A 16,834-nucleotide genomic window follows, 5' to 3' on the forward strand; every position below is an offset into this window, starting at 1 on the left:
GAGCATCTCGTTCAACCTATTTCAAGAGTTGTGGCATTGATTATTGATTAAGGATTATTATCTCGTTGTCGGTCGTCGTGTCATAAGACGTTTTGTTCTGCTCTCCGGCCACAAGTGAAATCCTTCTGTCTCAGTAAACCTTAGAAACATTTCAACTTGTCAGGCATAAAACTGATGGCTATATAAGTAAGAATAGTCATGTCAAACTGAACAATGAACCTTGCTCACTTTGATGGACTGAAATATTACAAGCACAAGACACATTCTCAAACAGTGCGATCTAAGAAGCCTTTTCTATCTCATCAGCTGAGCGTCGTTCACCAGACTGCTATGGGAATTGACAAACTCTTGTTGTGACTGAGTTAGTTACCTGACTCAGTCTGCCAGCAACGAACAGAAAACTTGCTCCTTCCGCAAAAGCTTTTGAGAATTGAAGGCTCCGATCCGGCTCACAACTTTATCTGCGGCTGACCTTGTTAAGCGGATTCCCCGTCGCTCCCGGTGCCGCGGTGAGGAGGCCAGTTCTGCCATGTTTTCCGCGTCTCTCCGAAGCTAAGCGTTGTTTGTGTCGCTCTCCGACCGTGCGATCGGTAATCTTCCGCGCCGCCACGGGGTGTGTCTCCGTTCACTGATTGATTAACGCGGCTAATTAGTTTAATCTGGCTTCTGTGCGGGTCATCAGGAGAGCCAGAGCTAGTAAACAATCACCCCGGATCGATGGTAGCATCCTCTGCCGAGCGGGTGTCCAACTATCACACCCTTCCTCCTCCCCAGCCCCAGAGAAGGTGTTTCATGCACTGAAACCGATGCGCGGTGCAGTGTGCAGTAAATTGGATTGAGTGGGACACCAAGTGTGAAATGGAGGAATTGGTTTGATTTGATCTACAAACTAGGTAACGCAACATCGGTGTGTTTCGTGTAAGACTAAGAAGTTTTGATAAACCGGCTAATTCTGTAATATATAGTGGTATAAAAGGGGTAAAATGTTTGGTATCCACTTCCCTATTTTGTTAACACCACTTCGCATAAGTATCGGGCGCTTGTTCTGCCCTGTATGGGTCGTGGGAAACCCCTTGCCTTTAGTTTCTCGAAATAATAAATGATAAGCTTGAAGGTCAATCATTGTCTGATGCCTAAGTAGCATAAGCAGCACTTAGTTACCCTACCCCTGGGGGCATCGTGACTTGGGTATAGTTACATTATTTCTGCATAAGCAGCACTATAAGCCCTTGGGGGCTTCATGACACAAGTATAGTTTCATTATTAAACTGTGCATAATTGACCAAGGGTATTAGAGAAGATATTTCTTGTAAGTATCGTTACCATCAAAAACAAATGCGAGTCGACCGGTGCTCGCGGTCGGGTTCGGTCGCGTGCGCCACCTCCCTCCACCGAGCGGTACGGACTACCGATACAGAGCGCAGTGTGCGACCAACAGTGCCGGCGCGGCTTTTTGATCAGTGAGCGCAAGCTTCATGCTTACCTTCTAAGCTCACTTTGGGGACGGAACTCGCAGTTTCTCGAGTCGAGCGTTGTAACAAAGTTCATTCCCAGCCCCCTGCCCTTACTAACAATGTCCTTTTATGGTCCTCGTTCCTTACCTGTGACGCCTGTCCTGACCCGCTTCTGATTGGTGTTATGATATGACGTACATGTGTGACGTATGTGTGACGTATGTATGGTATATGTCGCGCCGGAGCGGGCCGAAGCCCGGCAGTCGAGTCGCAGTCGAGTCGCAGTCGCAGTCGCAGTCGGACCGAGTGAGGGCCGCTCCCTCGCCGGTCGCTTATAGCTTCACTTGTTCTTTTCGGCTCGTCATCTCGATTAAACTCATTATCTCGGACATTCAAAAATAAAAGTGAAAAGTGAAACGCTGCATTTTATTAACGAACTTTATTACAAGATATTTGGTGCCGTGATAACCCGGATAACGTCGGGCAAAGACTTTTGAAAAATTTTGCGCGTCTTCGACTCATCTCTGGCGGACTTCTGGGCATCTAGACATCTCTTCACTACAAAGCAGCGGAACAGTGAGCCATTCCATCCTTTTCTTCTTTAAAAACACTCTCGCTTTCATTGTTTGTTTCTTTGTGTCACTGAATTGTTTGAAAAATGACCGAGGCCTCAATTGTAACGACAGCTCTAAACAGTGTAGTGCAAGAGATCCGAATATCAAGCTTAACTAAACACGTCAGGCCCTTCCACGGCGAGGGGACAGCTAAATTTTATCAATGGCTAACGGATATGGACCAGCTTTCGAACACAGTTGACTCAGACAGGATGTGTGTTCTGGCCACCCTTACTCTCGGGGGACCAGCCGGGCTTTTCGTGGCCCGCCTGACAAAAACTCACGTTTCTTGGACAGAACTAAGAGAAAAGCTCAGGAAAAGGTACGGAGAGACGGAGGATCCTCGTATCTCAAAAGAAAAAATCCGTCATATTAAACAGAACAAAGGAGAAGCAGTACACAACTTTGCGGAAAGACTTCGCGCCGCCGCGGCTGACATGTTTTCTGACATTGACAGCCCCGACGCCCAGGACGTACTAACGGACACCTTTCAGCGGGGACTGAGGGACGATCGACTTGCTAGGACACTGATTAGGAAGAACTGTAAAACGTTGGACGAGCTGGAACATGAAGCGGAACAGGAGACAAGGACGGACAAAATATTTAGTTTGTACCGTAGGGACGAGGAACCCATGGACGTAGACATAGTGAAAAAGGACGAGGTAGAGGAACTGAGGAAAAAAGTGACTGACTTGGAAAAGAAACTGGAACAACGAAACACGACACAAAACCGCGGACAGACACAAAGACAAAACCGACCACGTGCGACGACGACACGACCACCTGTACCTCCTCCACCGCCTCACATGTACGCTCCGACACAACCGAGGCCACCACCGCCACACATGTACGTGCCGACACAACCACCTGTACCACCGCCGCCGCCTCACATGTATAACATGCCACCGCCTCCACAACCACACCGCCACAAATGGACACGAGACGGCCGGCCAATCTGCTCTGTCTGTGGACGGATCGGCCACACCAGCAGATTCTGCCGGGCGGAAAACTGAAAAGGGCCCCTGGGAAAGACGGACCTCCTAGGCGGGCCCAAACAAACGGTGGTCCAAGAGACCCCGTTTCATCCAATATTCAAAATGGCCCCCAAATTGCGCGCGTCTCGGTAAAACCTGACACACCAATGTGCTGGTTACATTTAGGAGGTAGGAAAACGTATGCTCTTGTGGATTCAGGTGCGGATATTTCATTGATCTCTAAGGAGGCTTTTGACAAAATTCCAAGGAAAAATATTCGCGAGTTTTCAACTGCGGACTGTACTCCTCTCCAATCAGTGTCAGGACATAGGCTGGAAAATTTTGCAACGGCTGTGATTCAGGTCAGTATCGCTGGTTTTGATCAGCCCTACCGTTTTCAGGTTGTTAAGGGGCTCAAAAATCAGTGTATCTTGGGAAATGACTTTCTGACGGAATTCTCGGCTAAACTGGACTTCGGACAAAGAACTCTGAACTTGGATGGTCATATCATCCCTCTTCGACCCCAAAAACTTACATGTCATTCTGCAACTTCGCTCATACGTCTGTCGGAACCGGTCACAATTCCCGCTCAGTCATACATGGAAATTCCTGCAAAAGTAAATCGTGACCAGCTCATTAACCAGGATTGTTTAGTACAGCCGCTCAACAATGTTCCGATTTTAGGAGACGAACCTGGTCTTTCGTTAGTAAGTAGTGTGAGCAAGGTCATCGAAACACGTCAGATTGCTGTAGTCATTGTTAACGCCACCGGCAGGGACTATACGTTGCCCGCTCGCTCTGTGGTTGGGATTGCTGAGGTAATTGAGGACATTGAATCATGCATTTCGTCTGTGAACCAACCCAGTCAGGATTCAGCAGGACCGGATGACATTCCGGAAATTCAAAAGGCTGACCTGTCTCATATGTCCGAGCAACAGCGCCGAAAGTTAGTGGCTTTATTGGAACGTAACAGTGACCTCTTTGCCAAAAATGATTGTGAATTAGGAAGGACTCATCTTCTGAAAGCGAAAATTGACACTGGCGACCATCCTCCTATTAAACAAAATCCATATCGGCTACCATTCAGTCAACGACAACTAGTGCAAGAACATATTGATAACATGTTAAAAGCAGGTGTGATTTCTCCCAGTCAAAGTCCGTGGGCAAGCCCCATTGTGATAGTGGACAAAAAGGACGGATCAAAAAGATTTTGCGTGGATTTGCGTGCGTTAAATCGGATTACCAAAAAGAACAGTCACCCCTTGCCACGTATCGACGATATACTGGCCTCACTTGATGGATCAAAATATTTTTCGTGTCTGGACCTCCGCAGCGGCTATTGGCAAATTCCTATGGATGAGGAGTCAAAGGAAAAGACTGCGTTTACTTGTTTTGCAGGTTTACATCATTTCAATGTACTTCCATTTGGACTGGTTTCAGCACCTGGTATTTTCTCTGAACTTATGAACGAGGTTCTACGCGGAATTCAGTACAAATTTACCATAGCTTATTTGGACGATATCCTGATTTATTCAAAAACGTTTGAGGACCATCTAGAACATATTGACGCTGTCTTTTCGCGGTTACGGAACGCCGGACTAAAAATGAAAATGTCGAAGTGTGAGTTCTTGAAAAAGGAGGTAAATTATTTAGGCCATGTCGTTTCCGCCAGTGGTGTCAAACCGGATCCAGCAAAAGTTAGTGTTATTCAAAATCTAGAGCCACCAACGGACGTCAGAGGCGTTCGTTCATTTATAGGCATGTGTTCCTACTACCGACGGTTTGTGCCTCATTTTGCAAAGATAGCCAAACCGCTAACCGAACTGACCAAAAAGAATCGCAATTTCGTTTGGACAGATGTATGCCAAACCGCTTTTGAGACCTTACGTACCTCACTTACTCATGCTCCCATACTTGCTTTTCCGGATGTCGAAAAACCTTACAAATTGTATACGGATGCGTCAAATTATGCGATCGGTGCGGCTTTAGTTCAGGATAGTCCATTTGGCGAGCGTGTAATTCAATACTTATCTCATCAATTAAACGAAACTCAACAGCGCTGGCCAATCATCGAAAAGGAAGCTTACGCGATTGTGTTCAGTGTCCAAAAATTCCGACCGTACTTGTTAGGATCGAAATTCACTGTATTAACAGACCATAAACCTCTTCAACATTTATTTACAAGCGAAATGAAAAATGCTAGGATACAAAGATGGGCTATCATGTTGGATGAGTACGGGTGTAATGTAGAATACGTCAGTGGCAGCAAGAATGTTGTCGCTGATGCATTGTCACGCTTTGGCCGACCAACGACGAATGATTCGTCACCAGGCCCCACTGATTACGTGAGCCGGAAGGAGGAAAGCGTTTGTGGACAATGCAATGTAAATAGTGTAGATAGACGTGGTGTTCATGTTATAGATTCGGATGCTGCACCTGCCGTGCAACTGGAAACAGATATTACTTGTGAAGACGCTGAGGGGAACAAAAAGGAGAAGTTTCGTGAGTTTTTGAACAATCATCCCGACTTTCAAACACTCCAGTCCGAGGACGCTGAGATTCAGCGAATTGTGAAAATTTTGAAGGATCCAACCCACCCAAATCATGTTAGTATAGCAAAGTTTTATGTTATGGACGACGGATTATTGTACCGGGTTTCTGAACCGACAAAGTGCGAAAATTTTGTGGGCATGCAACTTGTTATTCCGGAGTTTCTGCAAAAACCGTTGATTGACGAGGTACATTCGGGTTATTTTGGCGGTCACCTAGGTATTGACAAAACATATGACAAACTGCGTTCTCGTTATTACTGGTCCGGCATGTATAGAGATGTTGTACAGTTTTTGAGGGGCTGTGTTGCCTGCAACATGAGGAAATTAAAACGTCAGCGTCCCCCGTTACAAAACATGCAAGTCCCCAAATATCCTTTTGAACAGATAGCCATAGATACTTCAGGTCCGTTCCCAGAGAGTTATTCAGGAAATCGTTACATTGTCAATATCATTGACTTATTTTCAGGATGGCCGGAATCGTTTGCAACGTCGTCCAAATCCGCCGATACTGTCGCAAAAATTTTGGTTGAACACATAATTCCGTGGCATTCATGTCCCCGTGTCATTGTCTCTGATAATGGAACAGAATTCTGTAACGCTGTCATTGATCAACTGTCCGCCTTCTTCAATATCAAACACATTAAAACGTCGGTATATCACCCTCAGTCCAACGGCAAGGTTGAGCGATTCAATAGAGTACAAAATGATGCATTAGCTAAACTCGTAGACTCTTCTTACAGAGACTGGGATACAAAGATACCTGGTATTTTATCTGCATATAGAACCGCAAGACATGAAAGCACAAAGTATTCCCCGTTTTTCATACTTTTCGGACGTGATCCCGTTCTTCCGTGTGATACCCTACTTGCCCCAAAGATTCGCTACCACGGCGAGGAATATCTCCCAACCATGCTGGAAAATATGCACAAGGCTCATCATCATGTTCAGCATAATTTAGCTCAAAGTCATGAAAGGAACAGGCTTTACTATGATAGGAAGGCCAAACCAGTGCAACTAAAACCAGGGGATATGGTATACTTTAGGGATCCGACGGATGCAGCTAAGCCATCAAAATTAGCTTCAAACTGGAAACCATATTACCGCATAGTCAAGGCTCTTAGTGACGTCACTTTCGTTATCAAACATCAGTTATCGGGACAAACCAAAGTGGTGAACGCTCACAACCTCCGACAGGCAAACGCAGAAAACATGTGGAAATACACTTCCGACGAACCATCCTACATTGACAGCAAATATCAACAAAAACGCAGGTCTCACATTCCCATCAGAGTTCAGCCACCCAGGCAATCAAAATATTCTGCTACACAGGATCATGAGCTGTTGGACTTTTACGACGCGCCAGTACGTACGCCGCACACCTTGGACCGACGTGACCCACAGGACCAGGCGACTGCTGATGTAGGTGACAGTTCAAATGACTCCATGGCGCCGCAAATTCTTTCGGAACCCCCTGACATTTCTGACAATAATTCGGAGGATTCTTCGGACAACGTACCTCTTGCTGAACTTCAAAGACGCTGGAAACGCCAATACTCTGATTCGGACCCTGAGGACAATATACCTTTGGCAAAATTAGCGAAACAATTATCCGAAGGTGCCACGGAAACGCCTACTGAGACTCCGAGGGAATCGGTTAAAAGACCACGCATTCTGTCCGACACCCAAAATTCAGGGGATGAAACTCGGTCACCGCCCGAAAAATCTGGCAAATACGATGTAAGCAGTTCGGAATCTGAAACCTCGGACCTGGAAGGATCTGACGCTGGTGAATGTTGTGTGAGTGTGAATGCAACTAACCCCGGTGTGAATGAGTCCAGTACAAAAGCAATTGCAATGCAGGTGATTGAGAATTATGGAGCCACAATGGAGAGAATGCTGGCTCAACTGTTGAAGTCATAGGATATGTTATAGATTATACTTGTAGTTTACAGGCTAGTGTGCCTAAGTTTTGGAATCAGGCCGTAGTGCCATTGGACTGTGAATTGTTGTGGATCAGGCTAGTGCGCCTCAAACTTTGGATTCGGCCAGCGTGCCATTGTGTTATGGATTATGTGTTATGAACGATGGCATAGTGAGCCTATGCATTGTGTTATGGCGGACGCGCCTCATGGATAGGACCAGGAATTGAGAAGTGTTTATGTGTTTGGAAAGATATATTGTGTCATGCTTTTAATGGACAGAGGACCATTTAGGTTATGTTATATTTGACCCGTGCGTCATTTTGTCACCAATGTGGTTGTGTGTTAATTATGTCGTTATCCGTCAGTGACTTTCGTTTGTGTGCTTACAGATATGGAAGCGAGAATGTTTATCCTACTGCCTCTTTTGCTGACATCTACTGCGACACGTTCTTCTTCTCACGTGCCTCTACATGACGTTCGCCTTCCGACTGAGACCCGAACGACGTGGAAACTAGCATCGAAACTTGAGTACCGATTGTGTGACTTTTCGAAGCACAATAGCTGTAAATGTATTTTGAATATGATTATTGGAATTAATCATGAAAGCTTGTTGTCCTTTATCTCCATAAATTGTTTTAATTTCATGTCATTTTATTTTTTTGTCAATGGTTAAGACTTTTACGTCACCGTTTAATAAATAGTAAATGTAAATGTGTTTCACGGATTTCGGGTCCAAGTCTTTACCCTCTTTGTCCCGCTACGCCGTTACATCCCCGACTCGAATCCTGCCCCTGGCTCAGCTGTGACGCCCCAAGACACGACCGACGCTGCAACGCTCAATGACCTGACCCGACCGGTCAGCACCGCCTGTCCGAACAAAGACAGTCGTCCCGATTCAACCCCGTCACCAGACGACACAAAGCTTCCTATTGCGCACCAACCCGACAAGATATGCTTACGCCCGGTTTCCAGCCGGCAGGGTGTGAACACGGCGACCTCGACCGGATGGCTCCGATGACTGGTTCGTCAGCGCTGGCCTCGCCACCCGAGCCAGCGGCGCTGTTGACAAATGTCAGCGCCCGGCCGGCCCCGTGACGTCCGGTGTCAGACTGACTGACACCCCATCACTGCTGACGTCGCTGGGAGCCGCCGAACAACGAACTGACACCGGTCATCTGACATCATCGGGGGGCCATCCGTGTCATCGCCGGTCACCACTCTTCATCGCACGCTTCACCGTTCGGCTGGCACGCGCGCACGCCCGACGTAAGCCGAAGCAAGTCGCCGTCGCGAGGCTGCCGCTGCCGCCGCACTGCTGTAGTCGTCACTCTGCTTTGCCCTGCACAACGTCACTCGCTTTCTGCTTCCACTGGCCGGCGTTAGGCGCTCGCTGACGTAAGCCGAAACAAGTTCGCCGTCACGATGCTGCCCGCCGTTGCCCCTCACAGCGCCACCTAGCGGTTGCGGACAAACGCCACCTAGCGTTGTGAACGATGCGAGCGCCACCTAGCGCTGCGTGCTCTAAAGACAGACGCCATCTAGCGAGTGAGTGCGGTGCAAGGAAACAATAGAGTGACTGCGAGGAACATGATGACTGAAAGTGAATGCGCAATTGGAACAAACGGGTGAGACATTTGATTTTAGATCCGGACTATAAACAAATATCGCGGACGGTGCTAAGGTCGGACATTTCGGAAAAAGAACTCTACTACAAGGACTACAACAAAGTGGGGACATGGGGAAAAGTGTATTGTTTGTGTACTGTTATAGGATAGTGTTACATTTGACTGTATTGTGTCGTATATTATGCTATGTCGTTTATGTTGCATTGTGTGTGTGTGTTTGTTGTGTGATAACTAACGTGTGTTGTACGTTATATCATGCATCATATCGGAAGCATTCCAAGACGAAAATCTTCATTTAAGATTTTAGCTTTATGGACCTTGCGTTGTGGTGTAACAAAGTTCATTCCCAGCCCCCTGCCCTTACTAACAATGTCCTTTTATGGTCCTCGTTCCTTACCTGTGACGCCTGTCCTGACCCGCTTCTGATTGGTGTTATGATATGACGTACATGTGTGACGTATGTGTGACGTATGTATGGTATATGTCGCGCCGGAGCGGGCCGAAGCCCGGCAGTCGAGTCGCAGTCGAGTCGCAGTCGCAGTCGCAGTCGGACCGAGTGAGGGCCGCTCCCTCGCCGGTCGCTTATAGCTTCACTTGTTCTTTTCGGCTCGTCATCTCGATTAAACTCATTATCTCGGACATTCAAAAATAAAAGTGAAAAGTGAAACGCTGCATTTTATTAACGAACTTTATTACAAGCGTATTTTCTTTTTCTCTGTGTCGCGACTGATCTCATAACGTTACTTGCTTCTTCTGCCAAGTTACTAGCATTATCACTTGAGTTAACGTCTCTGCAGCTGATATCGCTTCGCGGGTTCCGTCCCTGATGTAATTTTTAATTTGATTGTAACTTTGTTTTTGTTTTGTTATTGTTAAGCAAGTTCGTTTTTTTTTTCGTTTTGTACGTACCATGCACACATTCACAAGCACAGCACCCTTATGACAAGCATGCATCCACATACACCACAATCAAATGCGTCAACGCATCACAGACACGCACACATATGCACAGTAACATTACCTGACTTGCGTATGTGTATAGCACTTGGGTATGCTTGTATGAGTCTGTCTTTATTTGTGAAAAAAAATTAAGTGGAAACAACAATTACACTCATCAATAAAAAAACTTTTTCCGTCAAAAAACACGAAAATAAGGATCCCGCCTTTGTTATGTGGCGATGTGACGGTATCACGACTCATTTTCCCGGATACGGCTTTATGCGCCCTGCCTGGCAGCGCAGAACTATAATTAGATGGCGCTTAGGTGGACGGTGTTTGATTGATTTGCATTAGTTCGGCATCAGATCCGCACAAACAGCATTAATGCTGACAGTCGATGTATGACATAGCCGATATGGCCGCTCCCTTAGTTGGTGCTTTTAGCTTGTATTGCTTTCGCGGGCTATAAAAAAAAAAAAAACAAGTTAAAAAAGCAAGGAAAAAACAAGTTATATTTAACATTTTTGAGCTTGTTATTTTGCATATTTACGTCTGGACAACGAGTTGCGGGGAAAAGTGCTGATTGTGTTGCAGTTTTAGGAGCCGGTGATTAGGCTGGATTTTTGGGTTACTTTTTCGTTCCGATTCATGTATTTCATAGTGTTTGGCTTTTGAATATTTTAGTTCTTTCAGATAAATATTACTTGCCTTTCAACTTTTGTAAAAACGTTTCATTTTTTTATTAGCCGACGTTCAGATTCCTAAAAATACATCAGCACTACAATCATTGTAAACAAACAAATGGAGCACACAACTTGGCTCTGTTCAAAGGCCATTTTTTAGTTTATCTGGTGATTTTCTTGCTCTTGTACGTCGTTTTGTTGGATGTTTTGAATCCCTTAAGATTGACTTATATCATATTTAAGAAGCGTGTTGACTGAGAACAATCTGAAGTATCCAGGAGGCTGACAGAGGTCCTGACTACTGAGCAATATCAATATCAAGTTGAACAAGTTATGAAATTTTGGTTGATAAACGCAAGTTGATCGGGCTCATATATCAGTAAGAAAAAGTAAAATTAAAAGAGCTTATTGTCCAAAAACAAGCTATAATATTGCAGACCTTGGAGCAATACTGAAGAGCACGCTGAGCAGGACAGAAAATGTTGACTGATGAGCGCATATTGATGTATTGGTATGAATATTGAATGATAACTTACAACAGCAAGATAAATTAGTGCTAACTATCAAGTTAAAATCTAGAATGAATGGACTTGGGCAGTTTTACTATGCTTAGATGCTATGCAGATTGTAATGTGCATCAGGTACTCAGTGTCTGGCAAATGAAACATGCGATCATTCCATCGCTACTGGAGGAGAAAGCTTGGATCACTAAATCCACTCTATGTTGATTTTGATGTTAATCATTATCACTGTATTTCTTTAAAAAAGGATTGTAGTAAAATTGTCAATGTGACAATCCATGCAACAATGTGATCATATTATGTGTTCATAGTCATTCGTGATAGTCATTATTGGTCCAATATACAATGGCAAAGCTCTCAGTCTCAGCGTTTCTTCCTGTGGATGGCCAGCAGTGACTCAGAGCTTAGAAGTATTAGTTTTATTCACAGGGCTGGGATAAAAAGTACTGAGGGTAATCTTCCACCAAGGAACTCTACTTTGACATGGTATGAGATGTAGGCACAAGTAGGTAGGTGCTCAGTTCCTATAGTCAGTAGTTGTGTATGTTTAGTCAGGTTAGCTTAGATCAGATTGTTAGTTTTTTAATTTGCCAAATGTCCATAAAAATGTGACCTGAGCAATGAGCATACCTGAACCTAACTAACCTGACAGCTGACCTAACCTCAATCATCACACATATTTGCAGCCTACCCAAGACCTGCATGGCAGTAGCACCCAGTTATAGGTAGGTACTCACCCTAACTCAATCTTACCTGCTAACCTTCAACTTGCCAAAAGTTAGCTCACATTGCCAAGCTGTGTCCAGGGAAACAGTCAACTGAGGAACTGGCTCATTGGGTGGCTGGTGTGAGTCTGTGCATTTAAAGTGTTTCTTCTCTGAAGCTGCTCTGCACTGCTGTATGTCATGTTAGATGCTCAGAAAATGTGGGAAATGATTACTAAGCTACTTAAGTGCTTTGTTAATACTCGAGACATGAACAAGTACAGATCCTGCAGGGTACAGCTATGAGTTAGGTGCTAGGTGAGTAGAGTATGTTATGTGAATGTGCTGTTCCCTGTTTGACCGTAAGTATACAAACAAGCACAGGGTCACAACTCACAGTTATATTCAATCTCCACATAAACATACAACAAAAACAGCCATATAGCCTAACTCCGAACACACCACAGATAACTAAGCCTTTGAAAAGGCACAAAAATGTTTTGATAAACAGGACAGGTTTACAATATATCCTCTGTCCTTGGGGGATCTTGCTGCCAAGTTGAGGTATGATGACTGAACTTCAGGATTGATCAACCTTTTCTTATAGCCACTGCTTATATACGAGAAAGACCAAATGCTTGTTTGTTTTGATTTACAGGACATGTATACAATATATCCTCTGTCCTTAGGGGATCTTCCTGCCAAGTTGAGGTACGATGACTGAACTTCAGGATTGATCAACCTTTTCTTAGCCACTGCTTATAAACGAGAAAGACCAAATGCTTGTTTGTAAACTGCGTTGAAAATTTAATGATCCACCTTCAATTCTGACATGAAGGCACAAATGAAATAGTTCCCTCTCCTTTTGGAATACACAAAGCAAAATATTTAACAAATTTTATGGATGGACAAGAGCAATTAGCATAGCCTTCCCTCAAGTTAACTTCTGGCACTGTTGATGAATTACACTGACGCTTATTCGCTTCATATTTTGTAACAAACGCGCTAAAACTGCAATATAACAGCACTATATGCTTCTTGACAAAATGCAATAGTATTAAAAATTTAGCCCTGATGGCATTCATTCTTGGTGGAAACGTAATTACAAAATATTTTGTAGTAACTATTAAATTCCGGCCGAAAACAGTGCCCGGTTTAAAAAAGAATCATTCCAATGACGGTCCATTCTTGCGGCCCTGAAATCGCCACTATTTCCGGCCTCTCCAACGCAACTCGTTGTCCAGACGTAAATATGCTGTTATTTTTGTATTTTTTGTTAATAACCTCTTATAAAGGCAAATCACTTTAAAGTCATAGTCATTGCTTACACGATAGTGAATATGTTACAAAGGTACTGTACTACTTGATGTGAAAAAATGCGCCCTTCTTAGCACAATATGCCGCAACAGCCCAATATTTTCAGTATTTGCATTACGCTAGGAATCATTGGTACAACGAAGCAGTAAATAACTTCAATCAGCAATGCTCTCCAAATATATCAAACAGCTTGGCACCCAGCAGCATCTCAGCAGCTGCTCAAAAGTTTACAGGCTTGACAGGCTTGAGTCCCCGCTAGACGGCTGTAAGTACAATTTTCCTGCGGTGCTTGTGTGGCTTCTGGCAGTGACTGGCTGTCGGCTGGGCTGTCGTTTGGTGCGAAAACAGGCCCGTCAAACGCGGCATCACGTGACGTTAACGAGTCGCGCGGCACGGGCGGGAGGGGCAGTCGGCACGGGCGGGAGGGGCGGCAGGCACGGACGGGGGAGGTACCGCTCTCAGCGCCAGCCGCCAGCGCTGGCAGGAGGTGGCTGTTCGTAGCGGGCATGCCCCATGCAAGAAAATCGACGACTTTTAGTTATAATTCAATAGTCTAAAAGCGCATCCCAGCGAGTTATGTATCAACTCCAAAGCAAAGCCCTATATATATGCACAATAGATTTATCTCATAACCAAGAAATGGCTCAAGCTACCCGAGACAACGACGGCTGTGCTTATCTACACAGACCTTGCTTCGGTTGTTCACGCGGTCAACCACAACTGATGCCAGACTCGCCCTGTGATTCCTAGGTCATACTTGACACGTGATTTAAATTCCACTTACTACGTTCACTGCCGTCCGATACAATACCACTCGCGGCTGGTCCTGCTGGTGCACCACGCTCGCAGCCGTGCCAATGAAAAACTCCCTCCACCAACTGCCCGGCACGTCCGGATAATACCCCCCCCCCCCCACGGCGGATAAACGCGCTTGTCAGCTGCCCCCGGTGCCCTGGCGTCTTTGTCGAGTCGGACCAAACGGCGACCATCAGCACCGGGAGTCGGTCACCGGCACGAGATCGATGCGCCCTTCGAGGCGGCGGGCGCCTGCAGAATAATTGGATCAGATGAGGGCAAGGTGCGCCACAGAAGAGACGGCTGATGACGGCTCCTATCAGCGGCACGCAGCGGAGGCCGGCCGACGGACAACTGCCGCGTGACCACTAATCCAGGTCACGTGTCACACGGCACAGAGGGAACGCCAGGTCACGTGGCATACGGAACGGAGAGTAGTCTGGTCATGTGACATATATGGCACAGAGAGAAAGGTGGGTCACGTGTGACGAGGCGCAGAGGGTAAAACCAGATTACGTGTCACAAGGCACAGAGGGAAAGCTAGGTCGCCAGTCGAACTGATGACTTGTTGACGTCACTTCGATCACTCTAACTTTGATATGAACTTTTCATAAGGCCTTTTGTTAAACAAACACATGGTGGTATCAAAGGTAAGGTAAGGTTAGGTTACAAAGGTAATATTACAAAGGATCACTGTTTATTGTAGATATAATGAATGTATTGAAGCACCTACTAAACATTCGCAAACTTTGCTGAGCAGCTAACTCAATGGCCGAAGAAGTTTGTCTGTTGCTCTATCTCTCAGATGCCGACCTCTGAGCTTTATACTGTTACATATCCTGTGTGTAAATGCGACGTCTCAAAGTGATGCAGAGAACACTCGTACATTGCAAATAGATTGAGTTGTTCTGATTATCCCACAGTTTCTCTCTACCCTAATGACTGTCAAAGTTTCAAGTCCCGTTTCTCAGTTGGGCAGGAGGAATTCGTCTTTGTTTGGAAGCAGCAGCGTCGACCGTCACAGGCGACTGTAGAGACGAGCCCAGCGCCCTATCTGCCCGGATGTATCTCCTGGTATAGTGTCTTTCACCCGCAGTTTTCCTAGTACGCTAGACACCCAGAGATTTGCCGCATCCGGCAACATCTGTATCTTATGTAGACTACTGCGTGGTTCAGCAACAGGAAATTGTCGTACAATGGTTTTATTGCAGGGAGTCAGTTCTGAATCCAACCACCCACGTTTCTGTTATGAGATGACGCTTCTACGCAGCATGTTATTTAGATCGGAGACAAATTGCGGGAACATAAGCTGTAAGCGTTTTATGATGTCAAGCTGACGTGATACCAAAATAATGCTATTCAGCTGCTGGTCTTCCTCAAGTGAGCTACGTTAAACGTATTGCAGTAATCTCGCTTTTGTTTTTACTCACGACCATAATAGCAGTACCTACAATCGGCAGTAAACAACAATAGATATTTTACAGTTTCATTTGCTTATTATCGCCTGTCTCATATCTTCATCATTATGTATTGCCTGTCTTTTTTTTATAAATTTAGCTCGAATATTCGAATGGACGGATTGACAGAGCCGTCTGTTTAAGTCAGTCTTTTTAAGGACAACGATTTCGACCAGCCTCAAGTCACATAACCGTTACATTTTCATTTGAAAATGGCGACTGACCTCCATCTACAACACTCCCATAAACAGTTATTACGGAGAAACGATCTGCAGGGGCTTATCGGAAAGGGATGATTAAAACACCACGGCTGTCTCGTTAATAATTATTGGTCCGTTTATACCCCTAGACAAATAAATGTTCTCGCAACACACCCATGGCCCTGACATGGGCGGCCATAGCGGATTCCATGCTCACATATGCTCATCCACTGAGTGGTTTTGGGGAGCTCTCAGCTCAGCCTCTTTCCGCACAATATGTGGGACAGAGTGCTGATATCCCGCGTAGTTTTGGATCTCGTTACATAAGATAAAACGCAGCATCGCAATGTGTCAGCGGCACCAAGCGCCATGTCGCCGGCCCTCGGTGAGCTATGAGCAACACCCATTCCGACTGCAGTGGCTCCCCGGCGACAGCTTTGAGCGCAGGCCTCGGCGCACCGCGGACCGACCCACGCTTCCGGCTTCAGTTGCGAAATTCCAAATTTAGTGGCTTAGCAGTGGAGCTCCGCAGTCATGGCGCAGAAATCCCGTGATAAACAGAGGGGTGTAGAGATAAACAGATATTTACCTACAGAGGGAGGGAGAAAGACGAAATGAGAAGGTAAAGTTGTAAGAATCAAGAGTCGGGAGAAGAGAGAGAGAGAGAGAGAGAGAGAGAGAGAGAGAGAGAGAGAGAGGGAGGGATAAGAAAAAGGTCGAAGAAAAAACTGCGGAGGGAACGTGAGAAGACAGGATGAGGAGGAGGGAATGGGGAGGAGGAGGAGGAGAAGAAGGCAGAGCAGTGGCGGACGCATAGCAAAGTTGACAAACTATCCCACCGAGGACAGTACACAGAGCTCTCTGGCGTCGAAAATGCTGCCACCCCACCAGCGGACATGCCTTTGCTTTTAATGGCAGCGCCGCAAGATTGAGAACTTGTCTTTAGTGTCAGAACTTCGTCAGCCTGGGCTCCCTGTGGACCCTGTTTACAGAGACCGTCACTCGGGGGTGCCGCTAAAAATACTCCCCTGATCAGGCCACCATGGTTATTATAAGATTATACTGATAAGTAGGCAG

The 16,834-nt window shown here is 45.7% G+C and overlaps 1 protein-coding gene and 1 long non-coding RNA gene across 2 annotated transcripts in view; one reads left to right on the forward strand and one right to left on the reverse strand.

The window, feature by feature from the left end:
• Positions 1-16,834, reverse strand: part of LOC122386226 (neuroligin-2-like) — a 152,409-nt gene that overhangs the window by 112,460 nt on the left and 23,115 nt on the right. The window lies entirely within an intron of this gene.
• LOC122386227 lies at positions 1,539-9,808 on the forward strand. Its single transcript, XR_006257354.1, has 2 exons — positions 1,539-2,030; positions 7,906-9,808. It is a non-coding gene; the product is annotated as an uncharacterized LOC122386227 (long non-coding RNA).

This window comes from Amphibalanus amphitrite, unplaced genomic scaffold (assembly GCF_019059575.1).
Source record: "Amphibalanus amphitrite isolate SeventyFive unplaced genomic scaffold, NRLGWU_Aamphi_draft 000244F_arrow, whole genome shotgun sequence".
NCBI classification, from domain to species: Eukaryota; Metazoa; Arthropoda; class Thecostraca; order Balanomorpha; family Balanidae; genus Amphibalanus; species Amphibalanus amphitrite.